The 14157-nt window shown below is 42.0% G+C and overlaps 1 pseudogene; it reads right to left on the reverse strand.

The window, feature by feature from the left end:
* LOC120574076 overlaps positions 1 to 13201 on the reverse strand; it is a 121577-nt pseudogene extending 108376 nt beyond the window's left edge.
* Between the last annotated feature and the right edge of the window lie 956 nt (positions 13202 to 14157).

Here is a 14157-nt window from a genome sequence, read left to right on the forward strand (position 1 = left end):
CAGCAACAGAGCAATCCCGGAAGTGGAAGGTCATGGATGTAGAATTTGACGCCACAGGTCCCGACCAAGAGCGTCAAAAAGTGACGCCAAGAGTCCTGAACGAGCGCGTCGGAATATGACGCTAAAGCAGACTTTTTGAGTCAATAACAAACGCCAAAGGCACCTGACCAAGCGTCGCTTTTTGACGTGATGGGAGTGAGACTATGTTGCGTGTACAGTAACTGAAGTTAAATTTTTCTCTAATCATCTTCTGGCTGTAGCTGCTGGAGAGAGCTCAACGGTAGACTGGCCTAATCCCCAGAGCTCTCCTCCACCTCATCCGCTATTTTATAACCCCATCTTTCTTTCTCTCTCTCTCTCACACACACACACACACACACACACACACACACACACACACACACACACACAGCTATAGAGCTGTAGTGTAAAGATCAGATCAGCAGTAAAGGGCAGCTCCCAGGAGCTCTCACTTTTCTTCTCTCTTCATCATCACCAAATCCACTCTTCTCACTTTTTTTCCTGCTTTGTCCTCTCCCTCTTTTTCTTTCCTCTTTTCTCTCATGGCTAGGCAGACACAAAAACGCATTCAACGGCCAAGTGAGAGTAACCACACGGACACACTGCCCTGCTTGTTCCCCGACGTGCTGCTATGACATAGTCTATATCGGCGACGTTTCATTTACGGGACTGCTCGGGTGGACGCCAGAGGTTCCCCCAGATGTCACTCTTTTTCGGCCGGATATCCGTCACATTCAGCTTTCTTTGTGTTGTAATTCTAAACTCCGGTGGATTTGTGAGGACTATGGTTCACTGCTCCTCAGATCTCTGCAGGGTAAATCCAGACAGCTAGCTAGACTATCTGTCCAATCTGAGTTTACGATTAAAACCTTTGAACGTACACACGTTCCAGCAAAACAAGTTCTTTCGCGAGGCTATTTTGCAGAGGCGCCGTTGCTCCGTCCGGCGCTTAGCGCCACCCAAGACCATTGTGATTGGTTTAACCCTCCTGTTGCACTCGGGTCAAATTTGACCCATTTTCAAGAAGTTTCTATATCACAAATTTGGGCTTTTTCACAAGTAGGCTAACATAAATAATCAGTTCACTACTTTCATTGAATTTGGGTGTTTTGTTCAATTTTATAGCATTTGAAGAAAAACTGATAAAAGAACGTTGAAAAACTGGACAAAAATGTTGGTAAAAACAACAAAAGCACATAAAAAAAAAAAAAATCAACAAAAACAAAGGAAAAACTGACAAAAACATCGGGAAGGAGGCCAAAACGTAAAAGAAAAAGTTGGAATTTGAAATTCTGACCCAGAAAAACAAAAAGTTGCATGGCCGACAGTAGGACAACACAAGGGTTAAAGAAATGCCAATAAACCAGAGCACGTTTTTCTCCCATGCCGGAATGCTGTGTGGACTTAGCCCGACCCTCCTCCGCAGCACTGTGGAGGAAGGTCTGGCAATGCAAGACTAGGTATAACATATACCTCATTTGCATTTGCGTCTCTCTTGATTCTGATTTGGAAAACCTAAACAATGTGAGAAGAAGCCAAAAAAAGATGGTTGGAAAAGTTCTATTTGAAAGAAAAGTTTAATTATTATATAAAAGGTACTCTGTCTGCTCCCACACACGGCACGTCTGAAACTTAAGTTGATTATTTTTTTTTTTTTTTCATACCTCGACATCCGTCTCGAGGTTGGCACCTTCACAAAAAGGAGCACTTTGCTGCCTTGCTAACTTGCGTGTTGGAGAAAACTCCGGAGGAGAGAATGGCAGTTTGACAGTTTACTCAGTCTGCTGCACAGAGGAAGCCAAGAAAATCTAACTTTTAAGGGAATAAAGAATCCAGTCTTGCCAGTTTAAAGCCAGAAAACATGTCTAAATTTAAAGCATCTTTGCAGTTTGCAATGATCAAAAATGGTGATTGTTTAAAGAATTCAAAGATAACCATCATATCCATATCATGAGTTCCAGTAAAAGGAATGAAGACTTTGATTTTAAGTAGATGTCGAGTAGGGCTGGGTACCGAATTCAATACTTTATTTTATAGGCACTGACCGAATTGCCTCTATATTATTGAGTATCGAAAAAATGCCTCTTCATTCAATACCAAATTTCAATACCTAAGGAGTAATTCTCCTCAGCGTCAGTATTGGTATCTGTACCGGTATTGAATATTTTTGAACGATACCAAGCCTGAATATAAAGCCCTCTGCTCTCAGCTCAGCCCACACCTCTCGGTTTAGAACCGAGAAGCCCAAATCCAGATTCATTTCGTGTATCTGTGTCAGGTGGGTTTCCCCACCGCCACGCCTCTGTAGGAGACTAGGGGCAGGTCCCGAGTGTATTGATTCCAACGGGAGAAGTGAACATGAGCACAGATTATGTCCGATTCTTTCGCCCCATAGTCACCAAAAGTAAATATAGGACCCATTCTTCACAAGCCACATATCTCCAGAACACTCTGACTCCAACATGGCATTTTTTAGACGGACACTTCAGGAGAAAATTGACTTTGTTCGAGACCCGTTGGAGAATATTTTGTTTGGGGGGGGCGAACCTAACCTTTACCATATGGAAGTTATTTGGGTTAAAGAACTCCCCATGGCCCCATGTACATACATATAGAAGGTAGACATACATTGGAGCTGATAGTAAGAATCAATATTCAACTCCTCTGCTACCAAATGTATTACTTTAGGGGTTGTATCATTTGTTGTAACAATGTTGTTATTGTCACCGGTTTTGATTTTGATTTAAATTATCCATTGTATTGCTTCTCTGAATGATATTAGCCGTTTCTGGTTCTCGCTTCTGAAATCGGCTTGCGATAAGTTGGAAGCAAGGACACAAGGTTTTCTGGTACAGTGACATTTTAGGTTAGCGTGGCCAACACAATCTAACCTCCGACTGTCTTATGTTTTTCACATATCCAAGTGAGTCCCGTCAGAGCCATCTGCACAGTCGAGTCGTGAGCAAATTCCAAATGAGTGGCGAAAACATCCCCAGGCCTTTCAGGCTAGAAGGAAGAGTGGACTGGAGGGAATAGGGCCAGGGGGGAGAGTATTGAGAGGGGTAACAAAAGAGAGGGAGAGAGAAGGATGGGTGGCTGGGGACGGGGATGAGGAAGGAGACGCTGGAGGAAAAGAGAGAAAAAGGCTAAAGGAAAAATGGACCAGCCACAAACAGTCAGGGAGACAGGAGGAACGGGGAGGGGGAAGAGCTGAGAGGCCAGAGGAGATGAGAGAGAATAAAGACAAGGGGAGGGAGAGGATAAAAGGAGAAAGGGAGACAACCAGACACAGATGTGATCAAATATACATAACTGTAAAAACCAAAGAATGAACCTGGCTCCCCTCACTGCCTGATTGCCTGATGCAAAGAAAGACGGCGACTGGAGGAGAAAATGACTAGGGCTGCCCCCTCTTGGTCGATTCATGGTTGTTTTGGTCTTATGCCGATCTCACACCAAAACGACTTTTCAAGTGATTCCACTGCAGACTAATTTCCAATATGTGAATTAAATCATGAGTCTTGCTAGAGTTAGGGAGCGCTCCCATCGTCTCAATCGTTTGGTGTAAGGTAGTCTATATCCTCGACGTTCCACTTCCAGGATTGCTCCGGTGCCGCAGGAAATTCCGCCGGACGCATGTCTTTTCGCCGATGTCCGTTTCTTTCTATCTTTGTGTTGTAATTGTAAACTCCGGTGGATTTATGAGGACTATGGTTAACTGCTCCTCAGATCTCTGCAGGGTAAATCCAGACAGCTAGCTAGACTATCTGTCCAATCTGAGTTTTCTGTTGCACAACCAAAACTCATTTTGAACGTACACATGTTCCACCAAAACAAGTTCCTTCCCGAGGCTATTTTGCAGCAGCTCCGTGCAGAGCTTAGCACCACCCATGACGATTGTGATTGGTTTAAAGAAATTCCAATAAACCATTACCCTCATGCCCCTGCCTAGAACCGGGGCCGTAGGGTGCGCGCCCATATACACGGGGGGACTCAGTCCTCGACGCAGTGGCCGCAAGTTCGGTTCCGGAGGAAAGTCCCTCCTGAAGAGAATCATCCAGACCTCCGGGTACTGGCGCCATTCATCTGCTTTAATGGCAGAACAACAAAATCTGCAAACTTTCCTTTAAGTTACCAGCTAATGATAGCGGCAGCTAGCTGACTTGGTTAAAGTTTTCAAAACACAAGATCTCCAGGCTTAACATACTATGACAGATACTCTTTAAATGAGAGGGTTGTCTTCCGATGTGAGATTTTATCAGACTTGAGGTTTTTTCAGAGTCTGGTGTATGGTAGGCATTAGTCGACTAAGATTTCTTAAGCCGATTAGTCATATTTTATGCTTGTTCATACTGAATGACTTATTTCCGAGAAAGTTATAAGCACATATCTGGTAAACACAAAATTTAAAGTGTTGTTTTTGCATGATTCTTTGTTTTGAGGATGCACACAACCAGTGGTCTACATGAACATAGGATATGCAGGGTAATTGTCATCCGAGACAGTTTAGAACCGAGAAGCCCCAATTCAGATTCATTTCGTGTATCTGGGTCACGTGGGTTTCCCCACAACCACGCCTCTGTAGGAGACTAGCGGCAGGTCCTGAGTGTATTGATTCCAACGGGAGAAGTGAACGTGAACACCGATTATGACTGATTCTTTCGGCCCATTGTCACCAAAGTAAATATAGGACCCATTCTTCACAAGCCACATATCTCCAGAACACTCTGACCCTAACATGGCATTTTTTAGACGGACACATCAGGAGAAAATCAACTTCGTTCGAGACCCGTTTCTGTTTCGGCAACAAAGCCTGGCGAGATCTGCCAACTTCAACTAACTTTCACGAACACCCCAACAGAACAAATTTCCGTAATGCTATATAAGGCTTTTAGGTGTGTAAATATCTAGTTAGCAAAAGAAAATATTAATGCATTATAAAAATATAACTTTTCAGCCATCCACCGAACATTCACTACACTTTTAAATGAGGCCACGGCCATTTAGGAGACAGGAAGTGTGTACCGTTTAATACCATTGAGGCAGCATGTTATGCATATTATAGGGAATATTTGCCATCATGCAGATGTAAACGCCGGTGACGACGACGATGAATGAGAGGAAATTGGCGAGGGGACATGGCGTAGCGCACCCGGAGTAGCGCACACGGAGTGGCAGCCTCCAGACTGCAGGAAAGACCAATGCCAGCAACCATCTTCAGACGCGAACTGGAACAGCGGCTGGGCGAGTCAGTTTAACACAGCACAACCCCTCTTAGGTATGAAATTCTACACTCATCCAGGCCAGCTTAGTCTCATTTTCACTATAAACGCAACACGCAGGGAGAGGGGACCAATACCATTAATGTTACGAGCTAGGTGAGCTTTTAGTAGCTGTGTTTCTTTGTTATACGAGCCCAGGTTAGTTTAGCCCTGTAACAGTCTTTCTGAGTTTTACAAGACTTTACAGGAATGTATGTCTGGTTAACCACCCACCTCTGTTACAGAGCAGCGTTCAGCAGCTCCCCTGAGCTTTTCTGAGGAACCAACTGGGACTCCCACACAGCGGATCAGGCAGTCCAGTAATGGGCTAATATATCCCTAGCTTTAAATGTTTGTCTCACATTTGCTGTTGTATAAATGTCAATCCAATTATGTTGGATGAGATTAGGAGTTGGAAGAGGGGTTTAGGGGATCGACCGGAGCCACCAGGTGGACCTGACCCCGACCGATTCCTGAAGGTGTTCCTGTCTCAGTAGGTGCTGCTGGATGAAGAAACAGAGGACCAGATATAAATATTGCCATCTTCCCCTTGCCAAAGACTCACCATTGTTCCATGGCATCTGTGGTGCATACTGTATCTTGTCTTATATTTAGTTCCACATTTTACAGTGCCAAATAATAGCTCATAGGCAAACCACGGTAGCACAGCCAGACTCCTTCCTCTCTCCTTTTATCCATCATTCTGTTCCTCCTCAGTGTATACGGTAAAGTATCTCTGAAGTGGCTTCATTTGTGCTCAGTCTCCTTCCCAGCAAACCCAGTTGGGTCATCCTGCAGTAATCTCGCTGAAGAGGGAATAGTGATTTCTGTTTCTTCTTCACTGAGACTGGCAAACGGCCATCTCTTAACATTTTCCTTTTGAAAGCCCCCACAGCTTTGTCCCTCTTATCTCAGCAAATGGCATGTGTGCCTCACGGGGGCTGCAAAGGTGATCGCAGAAAGCGTATCACAAGTTGACAGTGACCTGAGTTTTGAATACCATTCTAGTTTTTTTTATTTTTTTTGCTAAAGTTCTTCCCCAATTTCTTCTATTTCATCGATTTCTTCTATGCTGGCACAGCACTAACACAAAGCGGGGAGAAAGGTGTAGTGTGAGAGTAGAGTGTGAAAAAGCTACACTCGCTGATGTGATGAGCCTACTGTCAGTCTCAAATATCCCAGAAGGCCTGTCATACCCTGCACACACACAAACACACACACACACACACACACACACACACACACACACACACACACACACACACACGTCTTCATTCAATTGGAAATATTTCAGTCTCGTTCTAAAACTGGAAACACTCCATTTAAAAAGCATGACACTTGCTCTAGCATGAAAGTATAACTCCAAATTAAACTCAGTTCATTTCAAAGTTATTATAAATAATCCCTTATTTTGTACATGCAAAGCCACAGAGAGGGAGATCAGTCGAAGTGTCGCAGCAACATCACTACCTTGGCTGAAATGAATTAATTGCGTATGACAATAGACGTGTATGGAAGTGTCCCTCATTCACTCTACATCATCTATAAACTCTAACACACCATCCGATCTATTCCCCCCTGGTGCAAACCCTAGGATTAGAAAAATAGTTTGCAAAACCCTGGATCACGTTCCATTTTTTTTAAATGAAATCTTTCCACAATCTGTGCATGTCACATACAGTATGGGAAGGGTAACATTAACTGGATTGTCACAGGACATAAACTCCGGCCTGCTGCATGAGAGTCTATGGCACTGTCACCCCCCTGAAAAACGGCCACATAAGTCGTTCGTTCAAGAAGCAATTGCGATGCATATATACGTTTATAGTGACGGTGCCCACTAGTGGCTGTAGTTATTACGAAGTAAGGTGACGGAAGAATAAGAGCGCCACATTTCTGCACAAGGAAGTTGGTTTGGGTTGTGGATGGGTCAAACTAACAGCACTTTCACCGCATGAGAGCGGGGTTGGAGTCCTGTTTAAAAAATAATACTAAATAGTGTTTTATTTACGGAACAAACGGATCCAAGACACATTCTGTGTCACGTGCGTAACCCAAAGTGAAGTCTGATTTTAACCCAAAGCACAATCTTTTTCTAAACTTAACTAATCAGTGTACTTCCTAAACATAACCAAGAAGTTTTTGGATCTAAACATAACCAAACTGCGAGTGTTTCACAACATTGACGGCATGTTTAAAACCGGAATTATTACATCCTCTGGTTTAGATTTAAGGTTGTATTTCAGCCCGGTCTCATGGAAGTTTGTATAAATGTGACGTTATTTGAATCTATTGATACGTGTTCACGGAGACGTTTTTGTCTTTTTACGTGGTGGACAACACGAAAATGTGAACTAATGTATTTCAATGGGAAGCATATTTTGTGGCCACAGCACGAAATTGTAGGGAGTAATATAAAAAGCCGAAAATCTGCGTAGGGAGGTTGGTCGGGGTGGTGGACGGGTCAAACAACACAGGACTTTCACCCGGGCGAGCGGGGATCGCGTCCCGTTTGCGGCGCTTTGTTTCCCGGGGATGGCGTCCCTGCGTGTGGCGTTTTGTCCCGCGTGTTACTGTGGTGCGTCTCCCCCCGGCGTTTAAGGCGCCTTTTCCCCGGCGTTTAAGGCGCCCTTTCCCCGGCGTTTAAGGTGCCCTTTCCCCGGCGTTTAAGCGGGCCGCCTTGCGGGCCGCCTCGCGGGCCGTCTCGCGGGCCGTCTCGCGGGCGCCTCCCGGCTTATGGAGCGTCCTTTTCGGCCGCCTCCCGGCGGGTCCCCAGCGGGCCGCCTCGCGGGCGCCTCCCGGCTTATGGAGCGACCTTTTCGGCCGCCTCCCGGCGTCCTTTCCCCGAGAAAATAATGTGACATTTACACGTAAAAAATAACGTGACATTTACAGGTAAAAATAACGTGACATTTACACGTAAAAAACGAGAAAAACATCTCCGTAAACACGTATCAATAGATTAAGAATAACGTGGACATTTACACGAACTGCCGTGAGACCGGGTTGTGTATTTCGTGCCATCGCTAGGGCCTTAATTTATATAACACTCCTGTGGGTCGTATTAGAGGGTTGGGAATAAATGGCCGATATCGTTTGGTTTGGAGGACTTGTTGGAGTCTATTCACCCATCACCTATCCCCCGGATCTACCCTGACTTTTTACTCCACACCGCTTCCTGCGTTTGTACAGAGCGTTAGCACTGGGCATAAGTCATTGAAAGTTTTTTTTAGAGATCCTTAAGATACTGCTTTTTTTTTTGCAAAATAAAAATCAAGTATCTGTTGTAAGTCTTTTTTATTAGCACTAATTCTGGGCAGGTTTAGCTTTAAATAACCAGCAAGGTTCCATAAGTTAAATGTAAGACTTTTTAAGACCTTTTTAATATGATTTATAATGAAATGTATGTAATACCAACTTCGTTAACACAAACCCATTTTAACGGCGTCCATTTTTTTTAATCGCGAGATTATGGTTCTTTTTGGCCTTGCAAACTTTGTGTTGTTGCAACAACTAGTAACGTTAGAAAAACTACAACACCACACCGGATCTAGCTAGACCGGAAACAAAACAACAGGCACGCCGCACACACTTGTTTGGGCTTGCGAGCCGGCCAAAGAGTAGTAGGCTAATGTTACGTTTTGAGTGGATGGCGATGGATGCCAATAATATTCTGAATGGAAAGTTTACTTTTAAAAAGTTGCCAAATGGTTCCATTGACAAGACCAAAGTGATGTGTGTGTGTTTTTTCGTTGTGAACTGAGCTATCATCGCAGCACGTCCAGTCTGAAATACCACTTGATGGCCAAGCACACGGCTGATGCCAATTCTCCGCATTAAAATGAGAAAAAAATAATGGGACAAAAAGAAATCAAGGGACATTTAGAATAGATAAAAATGTGCGATTATTTGCGAGTTAACTATGACATTAATGCGATTAATCGCGATTAAATATTTTAACCGTCTGACAGCACTAAATGTAAGACTTTTAAGGCCTTATTTTTCTAATATAAAATTTCAAAAGACCCCCGCGGGTACCCTCACCAGGATTCACAGACATGATATATTCTAAGTCTCAGCTCAAAAGTTTTGTTATGACGCTTCCATAATTGGGAGTACAACTCGTTGGCCATACCATAGCATTGACAAATGTTTTACAATGTGTTGGCTAATGCACCATGTTGTGTATGCGGTGGGAGATGGTCTATTTATTACCTGGAACAAAGGTGCCCTGGACGACGTCCTTATACGCCCACCAACCTGCATCAATTTTGGATGTAATCGGCTGAGCTGCAGGGATAAAACAGAAACAGTTCTTTAGTAAATTAAACATGTTTCTTTTTTTCCCCTTTTCTTTCTTCACAGGTCCCTTTGGTGGTGGGATAGTGCTCTGTGTGATTGAAGCTTCCATTGAACTGCAAAGAGAAGAAGGAGGAGGCGGATAAAAGAAAAGAAGGTTCGATAGAAACATACTGAGAATAGACCTGTAACAATTTTTACATAATTGTCTAATTGTCAATGTTTTTACATAATCACGTTTCTTTTTTTTGTTTAACCGCAATTAATTGCTAACATTAGCTAAGGTCTTAAGGCGTGTGACTGGTATTTATTGAATTTTGTTTAGATATGCCAAATTGTAATTATATAAGTCATTTATTGGTCGGACTATCTATTTTTGTCATTATTTCAAGTATATCATATATACATATATGGGTCAATGACGTGACGCCCATTTTTTTGTGTCTATAAGGTTAAATTAAATTTAAATACATTCAATTTAAAAAAACAGACAAACAAATGACGTCAATACATACTTAGGCCATATTTTAAAGAGTTTGGTTTTAATTCATTTTAAGAGAATAATTGGCGATTAATGGCAAAAATGTCTAAGTGGTGTAACGTCAAAACTTTGTACCAAAATTTTTAGCATTCTTAAAAAGGACAAATTTCTTAATAAAAGATCCCATAAACTACTTGGGTGTTAACCTAAATTAAAGGTTATTATACGTAGTTACAATATATTTTATATGTATGTATACACACACACATATACACACATATATATATATATATATATATATATATATATATATATATATATATATATATATACACATACATACATACATACATACATATATATACATACATATATATACATACATATATATTGACATATATATATATTCTTGGCGCGCCTGGTGTAAATATCTTTCAGGCAGAGTAATGCACCGCTTATTGTATGTTCAGCAGAACCAACCACTCTCTGCAGGGCCTTGTTGTCCTGTTCAGTGCCGTTTCTGTACCAGGCAGGGATGTTCCCCGTTTCATTGATGCAGGAGTAGAAATCCCAAATCAGTATTTGGGGGGATAACTGGGATTTTTTCAGGCGTCTGAGGTGAAATGGTCTCTGCCTTGCCTTTCTCACATCAGAGACAATATGGAGCTGCCAAGTCAGACCCTCTGTGATGTAGACACCAAAGTACTTGAAGCTGTCCACCCTCTCCACCGAGCACCTGTTTATATTGAGGGGGTGGGTGGAGAGGGGGGCGTAGTGTCATCCCTGCTTCTACCCAAAGTCCACTATCATCCCTTTAGTCCTGCTCATATTCAGGGGCAGGTTGTTGTCCTGACACCGGTATGTCAGGTCATTTACTTCTTTCATGTGATCAGAAAAATAATTAATTTGATAATATGTAAATCATGCTCTCCTCACCCCTCCCCTCCAGCCAAAATGGTGACAGAAATTTGGAAAACAAAAAAGCGGAAAAGATAAACTGAAACTAGAACAAAAGAGTGACATGAAGAAAAAAACAAACAAACAGAAGATTGTCATTATAAAAACATATCACAATGCAAAATGTTTTTAAAGCCTGTATTTTATTTTTTCGATGCCAGAATATTGTCACTATTCTACTTCCACATCATTGAGTCAGTTTCCCATGGGCTAAGTGTGGCGGGTAAGTTATAAAGAGATCATATTGAGTGTCTTATATCTACATATTAGTTAATATTAATATAAAAAGTATCACTATCAGACAGTTTGGTTAAAAAAAAACTGGAGCTGGCAGCTTCTGAAGCTTTGACTCATCCCATTGTGATGGTTGCCTCACTGACACGAGCAAAGGCTACTGTATGAGCTCTTAGACATCCTGACAGTGACATTCATTAGCCTGTGTGTGTGTGTGTGTGTGTGTGTGTGTGTGTGATTATAAACTGTGAAGAACAGCTCAGACGCTCTGCATCTTTTGTGATAGTGTGTGTTTTTCTGGATTTTTTTGCTGTACTAGTTGACTATTTTACAAGTTTTTCGCACTCGACACGTGCTGACACGTTCCAGGTTAACAGGAACTAGTTGATTTTATATTTATATTTCTTTTTCAGCCTCTGTCGCTTCATGTTTTGTTTTTTTATTGCTTCCTCTAACATCTTGCTGTGGGTAATACTGCACCTCTTTTCTTCACTTTTAAACGGTAGGCATGACTTTTTAATCGAGCCGTTCGTATTCAAAAAGCAGCCAGTTTTTTGAAATGATTGCTCCAACATCGCTTTTCACACATGCTATTTGTCACTTTGTTGCTGTTTATGTGGGAAAAAAATTAAAATAAAACAGGAAATGATTATTGAGTAGCTGTTTTGAACTTTAACATTTTTTTTTTGGTGGATACAGTGTGGTGAAATACGTCCCTTCAGGTGTGAGGCATGTGTAATAAATGTTACCTTTTGACCAATTCGAATTTGCTTTTCAGTCATATTTTAACTCTTTATTTTCTCTGCTTTTATTAGTGATTAATCCTGTTAAAACCTGCATTTTTTAAAAAAATTTTGCACCCACTTGCACAGAGGCTACAGATTAGAGTGCTGGGTTATGATATGTGTGACTATTGAGGCACGAATTCAGTCATGTCAATGGTTTTGGTTCTCACCAGTGACTGCTGTGGTACTGTATGCCTGTCTCCGCAAAACAGCCTGTTGACACGTTATCATAGCTTACTGTAAATACTAGGAGCCACACGCACTGCATTTTAAACAAGTGAAGTGACTGGCGACAGTTTGCCTTGGCAGGTGGCTCTGTAAGTATGGCGATTTTACAGTAAACTAAGGACTCAATTCAGCCAATTATCCCAAACACCTGATTCCAAACGTCACTACAACAATTAGGACACATAATATATATCTAAGTATTTAAGTGGGAAGAGAAATGCACGGCGTCACTGCAACATTGTGATTCATTTTATTCCATATCTGGATTTAATTTTCTGATATTCTGCTACATATGTGTATGTGTGTGTTCTATTTCTTTTTTCTTTTCTTTTTTTTTTTAATGACCATAACGTTCCTTCTTGGCACCTTACCTGATGACGTGCAGATGATATATGTTTGCAGAATCACAGATATATCCCAAACGGCATGCATTCTTCGTTCAATTCATGCTCATTTGCTGCAGCTGTTGCGGGCTCGCACTTGTAGATGACACGGTCGAACTTTCAACATCTCCCCCCCCCCACACACACCCCGTTCTTCTTGTCCCCGTGTGTGTGTGTGTGCGCGCGCGTTTTGTGTCCCGCAGGAGCTCCGAGATGGTTTGGAAACCTCCCAGGACTCACAGCATCGTCCTCCTTCGCTTCCCGGTTTGGTGTCCATGCAACATTTCTCTGTTTTTACCCGCGTCTGTCACGCATCTGTCTCCGTATCTATCCATCCTGAAGACATTTCAGCTGTGAAATCCGTACCGAGAAGCGTTTTCTTCTTCTCTTTCTTCTCTTTTTTTTTTTTATTTGTTGTTGTTGTCCCTTTTGGAGAGGCTGAGTGTTTGGAGCTCCCCGCTCGTGCGCAGCAGCGGAGCAGGCAACTTCAGTGACGACGCAGAGCGCACCGAGAGCGCACCCACTGACAGAAAGAGAGAGACAACGTAGGCTATGCGATATCGTAGGCCTACGATAATGACATAATATTATAGCCCATGTACAAAAACATGTAAATGTAGTCCGTGTCACATCAGCGAGACTTGTTATTGGGAAAACATGCATGCAAATCTTACCGTCAACCATGACATTTTTTTTTTAATTATTATTATTTATATCGTTTTTGTGTTTTTTTTTTTTTTTTTCAACATTATATTCACTCTCTTCAATTTCTGAAAGCCTATATACAAAACTTTATAGATTACTATACAGATTTGACCCGAGGACAACATGAGGGTTTAAAAGGCCACAAAGCACGATTAGGTCTTCTACTCTGAATGGAGGAAACTTTAACAGAAGCTGTTTATACATATGCTGTCATGTTTGCTTAATGCTCTTTTGCACTATTCCATATCTGTAGCCTAGGCTACAGTCAGTGTATTTACTGGGACTGTTGTAGGCAAACTACAAACTGTATATCGACTCTTGAATTGATCTTTATTTTTGTAAATTTACTGTATTTTGTATTTTGTTTCCATTTTGGGTATTTCCTGGGTAACTATGTTGTCTCTTATGCTTTGTCTTGGCCAGGTCGTCCGTGCAAATGAGAATTTGTTCTCGATCGGCTTACCTGGGTAAATAAAGTTTGATTCAAAATAATAAAACTCAAGCAAACACTGTCAGCTTCAACCAGTTTGTTAACACAAAGACAGGACTGCTCATCAGTGATGATCTTACTGTCTGAACGTGATATAACAGGCTAGATCATCCAGGGGTAATGGTTCATTTTATTGCCGTAAATACAGAGACATCAAAGCAGCTCAGTGTGGAAGCAGACGGCCTTGATGAGTGCTTGGTTCTATTGACCTATCTAAAGACACTCAAACTCCCAGCTGTGGATGCTGTGAGACCTCTAGCGGTACCTTTGGGTTACTTCAGTGCATTAAATGGGCCAGTACGTCAATACAATT

Source organism: Perca fluviatilis, chromosome 15 (genome assembly GCF_010015445.1).
Source record: "Perca fluviatilis chromosome 15, GENO_Pfluv_1.0, whole genome shotgun sequence".
In the NCBI taxonomy this organism is placed as follows: Eukaryota; Metazoa; Chordata; class Actinopteri; order Perciformes; family Percidae; genus Perca; species Perca fluviatilis.